Source organism: Euprymna scolopes, chromosome 23 (genome assembly GCF_053919585.1).
Source record: "Euprymna scolopes isolate OS-2025 chromosome 23, ASM5391958v1, whole genome shotgun sequence".
NCBI lineage: Eukaryota > Metazoa > Mollusca > Cephalopoda > Sepiida > Sepiolidae > Euprymna > Euprymna scolopes.
In genome coordinates this window covers 6,918,881-6,933,287 of record NC_136504.1, presented here as the reverse complement: position 1 = coordinate 6,933,287, position 14,407 = coordinate 6,918,881, and positions in this window count along the sequence as shown.

The following is a 14,407-nucleotide window of genomic DNA, read 5'->3' as shown; positions in this document are numbered from 1 at the left end:
GAATTCAATAATTCATCTCTGCTTCCGACGCACGTCTATGGAAAATATGCTTTGTTAATTTCTAATGTTGTTTATTATTGAAACAGAGAGATGAAAGAATAAGTTCCGTCATAATAGCAATGCAATTTGCTATCTATTCTAAGCGATTTGAAGGGAATAAAATATGGAATACATTACTTTTGGAACCCTATCATAGAAATAAAGCAAAAATATTAAAAAAAATAACCTTCATTATTTTCAATTTCTTATTTAGTGTTTTAAACTTTACTTAGAACTAGCAGATGGTAGAAGATCGCCTGACCTTACCTGGTCGTAAAATATGCTAGACTATATTTTAAGTCATGACTATTTGGTATTTATTATTACAGATCCAGTTCTGTTTTTAATATTAAATTGTACCCAAAATATGATACTAATTTTCAAAGATTTTTTTATAAATTATGTCGGTGCCATCAGCTAAGGTCGAAACAAAACTTCCTTACTATGTAATATTCACTATCCGTATGTATGTTTTAGCTATAAGCAGACAGGCCAGAAAGATTTAAAATTAAATCACTTCAGCCTACTAGTGAATTGTCGCATGCGCAAAAGTAATAGAAATATATCGGCAAATCGAAATGACAAATTTGACCAATTTGTATTTAAATTTGCTGAAATATTTATTTACGCGTTATTCATCCATCTAAATAATGTGTTTACTATTTAGATGCCGTCCTCGGTGTTTTATTATAAATTTATTTACATTTATGTGTTGTGTGACCATAAATTATAGTTTATGTACTGTAAATCACATTTTACGATTGGTAATGCATGAAAAACACAAAATTACCAGTTTAATCAACATTTGTCCTCTCACATTGCAACACACATACACACATTTACTATTTTAATTTTATATATAAATTATGAACAGCGTATGTAATTCTGTGATTTATTATGTGAAGCCAATGTTAGGAAACTTTATGTAAAACGTGTATTTATTGATTTCTTCTTTGCCATTCAGACTAAAAACTGCGACTCAATTGCATATCTTACAAAACTGGTGGCTACAAATGCCTATCAACTTTGGATATTTTAAGATATAAATTTATTGAAGATAAGTAATTTTCAAAGTAGACGTCAAAATACTTACGAAGAATTGATTGTTTACAATCTCGATATGCTCTCATGCATTTTAAATTAAAATTTGAATGATTACTGAAACTAAGTACACGTCGTTTGGTAATATCTTATAGCTTTTAGGGACCACAATATATATTTTTGAGCCTGAAACTATCAACTATGTTTAGAATTGTTATGGAAAACGAACGATTCGTATAAAAATAATAGTAAATAAGTTAGTGAACAGTAATATCTCAGACCAACATAAAACACGATATGAATTATGCATTGTGTTTAACACTGGTTTTCCTCGAACAAGTAATTTATGTTTGTTCAGCCACGATTCCTGTCACGTACGATCACACCTGAATGAGAGTAATAACAGATGTCGATCATAACATGCATGCCCTCCAATGTGACCAATGAAACTAATCAAACTATTAACCAAACGATTATATGTTTACAGACTACTTACAGAATTGGCATGATCTACAAAGTACCACCAATATTCATCAGAAAGATCTATCTGTATATGAATATTTCATACTCAGGCTTAATAAAAATATTGATGCTCGTTTTGCGCAATATATATATCTACAATACAGGCACACACACACACACACACACACACACATATATATATATGTGTGTGTGTGTGTGTGGGTGTATGTGTGTGTGTGTGTGTTTAAATTCTGCATGATCATCCTGGACTCCTCGCTGACACTCGAAAATAGTTGTGAGGATAACAGTCCGGAAATAAATAAGTAAATAAGTAAAAAAAAATAATATAAATAAAAATTACTCATCATGAATTCAAGTAATTTTACGTGTTCGATATAGATGGAGAATAAATGAGTGAGTGAGAGAGTGAGATTTTAGAAGTGTGGTTGTAGATTGTGCAACTCTTGCTTCACAATTACACACGCAGCTACAATTATCCGTGATCTCTCAAAGCAGACAAGTGGCAGTATATTTATTTCAGTTTACTTCTGTTGAAGTTCAGAAAAATCAAGAGGTCCCATTGTGGGGCAAAAATGTGATCTCTGTATGAAATGTATAGATATTCAAATATTATATTACAGATCGTTTATATCTCAAATGTTGCAGTTCATGAAGAAGTTCGTAAAGAAGATCATAAAGAAGTTCGTAAAGAAGTACATAAAGAAGTTCGTAAAGAAGTTCGTAAAGAAGTTCATAAAGAAGTTCGTAAAGAAGTCCGTAAAGAAGTTCATATAATTTTTTTTAGTAAGCGAAAAATATTCATAATGGCCACAATAAAAATAATATTGTTTTGCGACACAATAAAAGTCACTTGAAAAAGTGAATATTTGGGCGTGTTACAAAATAATAAGTTAAATTTCTTATATTTATTGATTATACCTATTTTATGACACGCACACACACACACACACACACACACACACACACACACATATATATATATTTATTTATTCGAAACTATATAATAAATTTCGGTTTCTATTCTACCACTGTAGTCTTGCATTGGTGTGTTTGCTTTAGAACAATTTAATGAAAAAAAAAAACACCGGGGCGTGTGCTTGAGTGGCAACCGCTCTACGTAAACTAATCTGTACTTTTCTACTCCATATATGCTTGACTAAACAAACATGCCGAATTGTACATTTTATGTGCATTAACATTGGATTTAGAATATTCCTTATTCACATTATCTATATCACATATTATTGCGGTGTGTTGCATTTGAAGTCAATAAAATCCATACAGTAATATATATATATATATATATATATATATATATATATATATATATATATATATATATATTACTGTATATTTTTATATCGCCATTTCTATCTTTATGGATAAACACACAAACACACGCATCCCCCATATATATATATATATATATATATATATATATATATATATATATATATATATATATATATATATATATATATACAGAGTGACCCCCAAAAACTGGCCCCAGCTTTTATTAGGACCCATTTCTTAGTGCTTTGTCCGAATGAAATTAAACTTTTGGTCATCACTAGTTTATTATATTCAAAGCATCATATCAAAACACTAGGGCATTTTACATTTTTTTTTCTCCGTTCTACAGCATATGTTCTAGACGGCCTCCATTTAGCTTTTGTTTTGTTTTTTTGTTCACCCTGTATATCCATAAAGACAGAAAATATGACGATATAAAACTTTATAGTAATATATATATATATATATATATATATATATATATATATATATATATATGATCAAATTAACAGTTAGTGAACAAATATACAGGCTTATTTATATGATTTACATAAAGGTGGTATACTGGGAGTTATATATTCCACTCTATTGCAAAGTATGAACTAATTACACAGACAAAGGCTTCCATATTTATATATAAACTTGATTTCGAAGGCTGTCATTCTCTTCGTTGGGATTGCTTATCTTTTTCCTCAATGCTACAGTATAAATATATTTTATTGGTCTATATGCTTGATTATAGAGATAGGTTTTCCCTTAAATATGTATGCACACATATACATAATTATATATATTTGTCTAACTTGGTTGGGTATTTCATTCCCAAGGCCCTCTTGTAAGAATACTTAGTTATCGTTGTGGATCAATTATGCAGTTCCGTTTATTATGCAACGCTGTTTTACGGTAATGCTCCTCGCATGCCATCATTTCTATCCAGTTGGTGGCACTCACCTTTATATGGTTCGGCGCATATGTTGTTTCTGGTCGTTTAGTTAAGCGTTTGAGATTGTGTTGAGGAGAAACAAAGTAATGGCGGTTTCTTTAATTTAGCAAAGTTACTTATGCTAGCCTATTCTTCGACCCTTTTCGATGAATATACTAATATATAAGAGTTATGTTGTTTTAAATAAACGTGGTTAGTAAATCGTGGTGTATCGGCTCTACTTTGTATCATTTCAACCCCTTCTTTGGTTCATTTATTAATTAATCAATATATTGAAAGTGAGGGTTTATAAATTGTAGTATTACAACTATGAGGGGATTGCTATTCGCTTTTTTACATCTTATTTAAAGCATAAACTCCAAAGTGTTTTCAGTTTCTCGCTGATTCTACTTTCACATTTAATAATTGGTTACGGTGCTTATTGAACACTCTATCATAATCACACGGGTTTCATTAGATTTACAACTAGGAAACCGATATATACAACAATTACACACACACGTGCACACGTTCCCACCTGCACACACACACACACACACACACATATATATATATATATATATATATATATCCTCGATGTGTTATTGCAATTTCATTAAAGTTATTTATTAATATTTATATTTAATATATATATGTGTGTGTGTGTGTGTGTGTGTGTGTGTGTGTGTGTGTGTGTGTGTGTGTGTGCGTGTGTCCGGTGGGAATATATCCAAAATATGAAAATAATTGAATTTCAACAAGAGTCCTTTATAATACTCAATCCTAAGAGAGCAAATTATGGTTTTTTTTTTTGATTTTTCTGTAAATACAGTAATATCTTGCTACGATGTGCAGACCGTTTTAATCATATTAGATATCATCAGGAAAGAAAAATTAAAGTACAAAAACTAAAAAGGTTAAAGTCCTTTTCAAATTTTGAGGAGAGAAAATTTGCCATACGTGGCGATGGGCAAAAATTACAGTTCTTATGGGTTTAAGTTGATTTTGAAAATCTGGTTTCTGTTAAGAGAAGTGGAGGGTTAAAAGAGCGAGTTTAAAAGGTAGTTTAAAGTTGGGGAAAGTAGTAAGGAGAGAGGGGTAATATAATAATATAGAGTGTGTGTGTAAAGACAGTTGGGAAGAGAAAAATGGAAGCCTAGTGAACACGATTGCCATGATTATCGACATATATATATATATATATATATATATATATATATATATATATTTTTTTTTTTTCAACCTTTATTATTCAACAAGGAATAAATGCTGAAAAAATATTTTTTATTACGTGGAGCTTCAAACAATGATGTAATATCAGAGAAAAATGTTATCAAGCAATATTTATAGACAAGCTATAATTTTGCAGATTAGAACATAAATTGAAAACTTCAAGTATATTTTACAATGAGGATGAGGACAATTTTTAGAAACTCCAATATTTTTTTTACCTCATTTTTATTCTTTGTCGAATAATAAATGTTTTAAATTCTAATTTACAATGTTAGAATCAAATTTCTTATATCTATACTTCGTCTCAAATATTAGGAATTTTCATTTGGTAACAATACTGTTCATACAATTTGCATAAATGACATTAGCACGTGACGCACAATTACATGAGGAGAGGCAATATTAGGACACAAAAAAGAACCAGAGTTTAAAAAAAAATAATTTACTGGAAGAACAAGACGAGATCGAAAAGAATGTATTAAAGGACGAGAGGAACTTAAAATAAATTTACTGATAGGAATTAAAACACTTCTCCTCACCTAGGTTACCTAATTTTTTTCTAATAAGAACATCTCCAGAACAACCCTTTCGGAAACTATCAAACTTCAATCTGACATAAGTACTACCTTTTAGTGTATTTATAATTATAATTGAATATAATTAGTTCTGGAAGGCAATAACGTTGATCTTTCATAGCCTTGATCCATAAAACGGAAATTTGTTCCGCTACAGAAGATTGTTCTTTTCTATAAATAAAAAGAGTTAGAAATATCTAACAACAAAAAATAATTCTAACAAATTTCCAAATAAAAAAGCATGCTCAAAATCATTTCACAGGAAAAAATCTGAGATAAAACAAAAAGTGGCATTAAAAACTTAGTTTAAACCTCTAAATAGCGGGAAACAATAGAAAAAAAACGATTCCTCTTCCCTTCAAAAAAAAAAAAAAAAAGAAAAAAAAAACGATTTTATCCAATAATGGATGTTTCGATAAAATTAAAAAAAATGCGATGGAAACATCTTTTCAATGATATTAAAGGAATTACTCTCGAGGATATCACAGAAATCATTTAATAAATGACTATTAAGTAAGATTTTAACATGGGAGTTCTTAAAGACCTTTTGGGAGAACAAGACGCTGATGAAATGACAACTGGCCAAATCTGAAGGAAATTACTCTATTTAATTCGTAATAGGGCTAGCCGTAAAAGAAAATTAAACCATGTACCTTAATAGCCTGGAGGAAGTCAATTATAAATTGACCTTTACTTCTACGTTATATAAAGAACAACTAAGAACCATAGACTATGATGTATGAAAGTGCCATGGATAAATCTGCCGCCCACAGAAACCAAAGTTGTCAGGAAATACACCAGCATCTCCTAAACTATACAGAAAATAAATTCATGACGACTTTAATATAATTCCTTTTAAAGGCTATTCCATTTTTTTGGCATTTAAAACTGAAATATTCGCTTTATGCAGCACGCTAATGTAACAGTTTTATTGTATTCTTATCTTTTAAGATTAATATAAGACAGTATAAACGTATTTTCAGATGATCAGGAATTACCATTTTTCTGTATGAAATAAAATTTGTCGCTACTAACTGGTTACTTTCTAAAAAAACAAAACAAATCTAGTTTCTTTTTCTTTTCATCAGCGCATTTTCTTACTTCAGGGTTGAAATTTCATAAAATTGTATAAAAATAACTATTGCATTACATGCTTTCTATGCATTCACGAACAATAAAATAAGGATTAATTGAAAATAATGTTTAAAAAAATACTACTCTATCGGTTCTTAATATAATCTCATTGACTATCATATTCTCATCTTTACGAAACAATTTATAATTTTCTAACGAACCGATCAAAATTGGGGGTGGGGTCCTTCTAATGTAATATATGCATGGTCTATATTGAATCTGAAACTTTTCCTGAATTCCGCTTCGATTTCGTTGTGGTCATACAAAATGTGTACCATAAGGCGTGACAACAATATGAGCATTTGTTGGTTTTAAAGTATTACTTCCAAATTAAAATCTTTACTTAACAAAATATGGCGCTTCACGGGAACGTGGACGCTGCGTAAACAGGTTCTACTTTAAAGGCTTCTCCCTGAGGTTTCTTTCATTTTCTTCGTATACATTTCATACACTTTTTTTTAATCGAGTGCGTATTTTATGTTATTTTTTAACCGTTTTTATTTCTTTAATTAAATTTGATTCCTACTTTTATGCAGTGCTTGTTTTTGTTTTATTTCATTTCCATTTTAATTAAAAAAATTTCCAGCTAAATAATTGTATTTTTGTTACATTTAGATTTTAATACATATTCAAAAAATGAGTTTTTTTTTTTTGTTTTTACACAGTGATCACCACTTATCAAAGCCCGGAAGCCACTCAGGGATAAGGGTTATTGCAAGTACATTACGTTGGTGAGGAGATTTGCTGAAGTGTTTACTTAAGGGGCGGTTCATTAGGAATTTGTTAACATTGGACTTGAAGACATCAAAGTTGTAGTCCGGAGGCAGACGGAACAGAGTACCACAGGCGTGCAGTTCTAAGAAAGAAGCTTTGTTCATGGAATCCGCGTTTTTCAGATATAGAGTGGGGGGAATTTTTCACAGTGGATTCAGCTAGACGGGTGTTTTTCGTGAAAGATTGTCGAAGGGGGGACCAGAGATTGGAGTTCAGACGAGCACCTTCCAGGGAAATACGGATAAAACAAAGACAGGATCGCAACGTCTCTTCTGTGGGAGAGAGGTTGCAGGGTAGAGAAAAGGGCATCCCCCCACTAAGCCACGAAGTCTATTTTGTACTCTGTCAAGGCAGGATAGGCTGTTTTTAGCAGCTCCTGCCTAGATATGGCAACAGTATTCCATCCTTGGACGTACTTGGCTTTTATATAGATAGAGAATTGCATCAGTAGTGAGATATCTTCTGGAGCGGTAGAAGGATCCCACCATCTTTACAGCGACCTTGGCAACAGACTTGATGTACGTGTTTCATTTCAGATCAGGAGTAAAGGTCAAACCAAGAAGCTTGTCAAAACACGGAGCCTCACCCAGACGAGAGCCATCCATGACAATTGATGCCAGATGGGGATCAGAGCGTTGATGATGTAAGGATAGGAGTTTGGATTTGGATGCATTAAAGGTAACCAGCCACATCTTCCCCCACTAAACCACGCGCTCGATATTAGAGGAGAGAGAATCAGAAAGAACTTTGTCATTTACAGCCTTTGATGTGTTGCCGTAGATGGTCGTGTAATCAGCATAGATGTCAACGAATGATTTAAGTATGTGTTTAGGGAGGTCATTGATGTAGATCAGGAAGAGAGTTGGGCCCAGGATTGACCCCTGAGGGACTCCAGCATTTATATTGCAGGCCTCCGATTTTTTTTCATCTACCACTACTCTTATGCGGGTATCGGAGAGAAATGATTTTATGATTGAGAAAACATTTCCAGTTATACCGTAGCTGGAAATCTTGTGAAGCAGACCCTTATGCCATACCTTGTCGAAGGCCTTTGATATGCCAAGAGCAATTACCCTAGAAAGGAAGCCTTTGCCAAGAGATTCACTAATCCTGTGGGATATAACCGTCACCACATCTGCGGTAGATCTTGCAGAGCGGAAACCATATTGTGTGTCACTAAGAAGGTTATTCCTGCTGAGGTGGTTGACTATTTCTCTATTTAATATGGATTCCACCAACTTACTCATAACACACAGGAGACTTATAGGTCTGTATTGAGAGGGAGATGACTTATTACCTCAATTCTTAAATACAGGGCAAACTGATGAGGTCTTCCAGGGATTCGGAAAGCACTTCTCCTTAAGGCAGCGCTTAAATAGTTTCCTAAGTACGGGAGCAAGTTCTGGTTGAAGCTTTTTTAACACTATAATTGGCATGCTATCAGGGCCAGTTGCTTTACTGGAATCTAGGTTCTGTTTTAGCTTGGCGAGCTCATGCACGGATATTTGTATGTTACCTAGCTTGTTCTGTGTTATAGGAGGAAATATGGGGAGTTGATGGCCTTCGTCACATAGGGTAGAATTAGCTGCAAAGTTTGGCTTTGTCTGACGCTAACGAGATGACCTCTAGTCCATTGATAATGGTTGGCATAGAAATCCACACTTCTGTTCAGGATCCTATTTGTTATTTGCCAAAACTGGTGGGATCCTAGCCGCTGCTCAGCTACCTTGGATTTAACAGACTGGGCATATAGCTCTCTTGCATTTTTTATTACTCTTTTACAGTGGTTGCTGGCAGACCTAAAAGCAGCTTTAGTCTCAGTGCATCTATTACATTGGTAGCTATGGAAAAAGTGATTTCTGTGCGCGATAGCAGCAGCACATTCTGGGGAGAACCATGGCTGGCTGTTAGGTTTTTGTTGGAATTTTTTAGATGGTATGAATTGGTCTATGCCTACAATAAACCATTCGGTCAGATCTGATAGTATAGAGGACGCATCCTTTTTAAACATGGAGTGCAGAGGTAAATCAGATATGAATGTACGGAAGCTATTCCAGTCAGCCATAAAGTAGCGGTATACAGTACGGTGGAGGGGTACATCTGGGGGCTTCTTACATTTCGTTTTTATCTTAACTGATACGACGGAGTGGTCGGAGGATCCTAGAGGAGAATGAACTTAACATGAACACAGCTCAGGGGAAGTTGAGAGAAAAAGGTCTAAGAGGCTTGCATATTGACCGGGTGTATCGGGCACACGGGTGGGTTCGCAAACAATCTGAGTGAGGTCATAAGCAATGGCAAAATCATGACAAAACCTCCCCTCATCATCTGTCTTATTTGAATGGTTCAGCCATTCCACGTTATAGACGTTGAAGTCACCACAGATGTGGATGTTAGCCGAGGGATGTGAAGACAGTATGTGGTCTATTTTCTCAGATATGCTCTTAAAGATAGTAACTCCGCTGTTGTGGGGGCTATAGAGGGCAAATATAAATGCAGTGGGGTTAGCAAGTGCAACCCTGAAGTACATATAGGGTAAATTAGGATCTTCTCTAGAGATATTTCGTGCCACACGGGAAGCCATCCTTAATGTAGGCACATATTCCATGCCCATGGCGAACTTGGTGGTCAGATTTAGCTGTTTAATTTGAGTATCTGTTAATTATGAACTCATCTAGGGAAGTGGTCAGCCCTATTTCAGTTTCACTTAGAAATAATATGTCCGGTTTCGTCTCCTGTAATTGGGTTTCAACCTCTGGAACGTTGGAACGTAGACCCCTGATGTTGAAGAAGAAGATCTGGTAGTAGGGGTCTACGTTGGAAGATGGGGTTCTAGGTTTAATCGAGTTTTTATTCTGGAGATATTTCATGTTGAGGTTGAGGTTTTTGGATTTGTGGAATAGGTCGGTATACTTGGTTAGAGCAGTACAGGGAGTGAAAGTAAGAGAGAAAGAGACAGGGATTTTTTGTAGCACACGAAAAGGTAAAGCCGTAACAATTACCCACTAGTATGGCATCGAGAGGCCCTACCAGAGACTACTGCATGGTCCAGATCCACTCACCAAATGGCAATACAGCAGTCCCAGTACTTTGCGCCTGCTGATAGGACAGCCTCCTTAGTGGTTAATCCAAGGTTCGGGTCCCTGACTATCAGGCGGATAACGTCAGCCCAGACAAAACGTTTACCTCCAGCACCCTTACTAGTGACATGGCTACAAGGACAGACAGAGACAGAAAAATTTCCGACATCTCAGGCTACTGGTCACCAAGCACTACCCACCTTTAAGCAGCTTTTTCTTCACCTTTTGTCAGAAAAATCACCTATTGAATGAGGACTGAATGACACAATAGGAGAAGCGAGAGTTACTGGAGCTGCCGATAACACATCGACTGTATTATCTACTCTCCATTTTTGCCTCAAATAGTACATTCCAAAAGTTTTTGTGATTAAATAAATTTAAAATAAAATTAAAATAAATTAAAATAAAACCAGCAGAAAATAAAAAGTAAGAATCAAATTTAATTAAAGAAGTAAAACAGGTTTTAAAAATTAATATAATTACACGCGCAATTAAAAAAAACAGTGTATCATATATATACGGAGAAAGTGAAAGAACATGCTAGGGAGTGACCCTTATATTAAAACCTGTTTACGCAGGGTCCACGTTCCCCGCATAATACCCAAAATATTTTTACATACCAAAAAAAGGAAGATAAAAACTCATTTATGTACTAAAGACAAATTTCAAACAAGACAGGTTCAAGTTACATACGAGATAATATTTTCGCAATTCTGGTCGTGATCAGTTTCTTCCAATTAGAACTGTAAGTTATTAAGCCTTTAAAATATAATGCAGCGTTACTTACTGTGAAATGCGCAAAATATAGTACATTTTTTCAAGAACTTTATTTACACAGGTGCAATAATTTTAATTCTCATCATGGAAAATTACCTAATCGAACGAGAAATTCATTCATTCATCTTTTACACAACGTTTTTTATGATGACCACGTACAGAAACACGCATTTCGCTTACATGCTGTTAATATATTTGACCCAGATTTTAGAAGTTAAAAAAACATTTGAATCCTGCGCCACCATTGTGATTCGAAAACAATTTAGGATTTCATTTTTTTGTTAACATGGGGGTCACCACTTATTAAGGCCCGAAGGCCACTTAGGGATAAGGGTTATTGCGTGTATAGTAATCAATGAGCTGATATTGTAGTAATCATTAGTATTGGGGGTTTCGATAGAGTGTCTTACTTAAGGGAGCGGTTTGTCAGGAGTTTGTTTATGTTGGACTTGAAGACGTCCAAGTTGAGTCAGGTGGGAAACAGGCAAGAGGCAGAGAGTTCCACTGGTGTACAGTTCTAAGAAAGAAGCTTTGCTTATGGAATCTACGTTTGGATTTAGGCACAGGTAAAGAGTGGGGAATTGACAGTAGTTTCAGCTATACGGGTGTTTCTCGTGAAAGATTGGCGAGGGGGGACGAAGGATTGGAGCTCAGACGAGCACCTGCCATGGAAATAACGATAAAACAAAGACAGGCTCGCCACGTCTCTTCTGTGGGAGAGAAGTTGCAGGGAAAAGAAAAAGGCATCCTCCACCAAACCACGAAGTCTATTTTGCACTCTGTCAAGGCAGGATAGGCTGTTTTAGCAGCTACCGCCCATATATGACAGCAGTATTCCATCCTTCAACGTACTTGGCTTTCATATAGACAGAGAATTGCATCAGCAATGAGATATCCTCTGGAGCGGTAGAAAGATCCCATCATTTTCCCAGCGTCCCTGGCAACAGATTTGATGTACGTTTTTCATTTCAGATCAGGAGTAAAGGTCACACTCAGAAACTTGTCAAAACCTGTATCCTCCCCACGACGAGAGTCATCCATTTCAATTGATGCCAGATGGGGATCAGAGCGTTGATTATGTAAAGATAGAAGCTTGGTTTTAGATGCATTAAAAGTGACCAGCCACCTCTTCCCCCATTGTACCACGCGCTCAAGATCAGAGGAGAGTGCATCAGAGAGAACTGTGTCATTAATTACCTTTGATGTGTTGCCATAGATGGTCGTGTCATCAGCATAGATGTCAACGACTGATTTAAGTATGTGTTTTGAGAGATCATTGGTGTAGATCAGGAAGAGAGTTGTGCCCAGGTTGTACTCCTGGGGAACTCCAGCATTAATACTGTGAGCCTCTTATTTCTGCCAATCAACCAGTACTCTTATCAACCTATCATAGAGAAATGATTTAATGACTGAGAACACATTTCCAGAAATCTTGTGAAGTAGGCCCTTATGCCATACCTTATCGAAGGCCTTCGATATGTCAAGAGCAATTGCCCTGGAAAGGAAACCTTTGTCAAGAGATTCACTAATCGTATGTGATATAACCGTTAGCACATCTACTGTAGATCTTGCAGAGCGGAAACCATATTGCATGTCACTAAGAAGGTGGTTTCTTTTGAGGTAGTTGACTTATTCTTTATTTAATATGGATTCCAGCAAGTTACTCATAACACACGGTAGACTTATTGGGCTGTACTGAGAGAGAGATGGCTTTTACCTGAATTCTTAAATACATGGCATACTGATGAGGTTTTCTAGGGTTTTGGAAAGTACTTCTCCTCAAGGCAACGTTTAAACAGTTTTGTAAGTATGGGGCCAAGTTCTGGTTGGAGCTTTTTCAGCACTATAACTGGAATATCATCAGAGCCAGTTGCTTTACTGGAATCAAGGTTCTTGATTAGCTTGGTGACATCATGCACAGATATGTGTATGTTGATAAAGCGTGTTATCTGTTATAGGAGGAAATATGGGGAATTGATGGCCATGTCGCATGGGGTAGAATTAGCTGCAAAATTCTTGGCAAAGAGTCTCGCCTTGTCTGATGCTGATGGGATGACTTCAGGTCCATTGATGATAGTTGGGATAGAACGCACGCTTCTGTTCAAGATCCTATTTGCTATTTGCCAGAAATTGTGGGAACCAAGCCGCTGCTGAGCTACTTTGGATTTAACAGACTGAACATATAGCTCTCTTGCATATTTTATTCCTTTTTTACAGTGGTGGCTGGCAGTCCTTTAAGCAGCTTTAGTCTCAGTACATCTATTACTTAGTAGCTATGGAAAAAGTGATGTATGTGCGTGATGGCAGCAGCACATTCAGGGGAGAACCATGGCTGGCTGTTAGGTTTTAGTTGGAATTTATTGAATGGTATGAATCGGTCTATGCTTACAAGTAACCCTTCGGTCAGATCTGATACTATAGAGGGCACATCCTTTTAAAACATGGAATGCAGAGGTAGGTCAGATATGAATGTACGGAAGCTATCCCAGTCACCATAGATTATCGATATACAATATGGTGGAGAGGTACGTCTGAAGACTTATTACATTTCATTTTTGTCTTAATTGCTCCAACAGAGTAGTCAGCGGATCCCAGAGGAGATAGAACGGAACATGAACACAACTCAGGGGAAGTTGTGAGGAAAAGCTCTAGAAGGCTTGCATATTGACCGGGTGTATCGGACACACGGGTGGGTTCGTGAACAATCTGAGTGAGGGCATAGGCAATGGCAAAATCATGACTAAACCTCGCCTCGTCATCGGTTTTATTTGAGTGGGTCAGTCATTCTACATTATGGACATTGAAGTCACCGCAAATGTGAATGTTAACAGAAGAATGAGCAGACAGGATGTGGTCAATTTTCTCAGATATGCTCTTAAATATAGTAACTCCACTGTTGTTGGGGCGATAGAGGGCAAATATATATGCAGTGGTGTAAGCTAGTACAACCTGGAAGCACATATAAGGTAAATTAGGGTCTTCTCTAGAGATATCCCTACCACATAGAAAGCCATTTTTTATTTAGGCGCATATTACATGCCTATGGCGATCTTGGT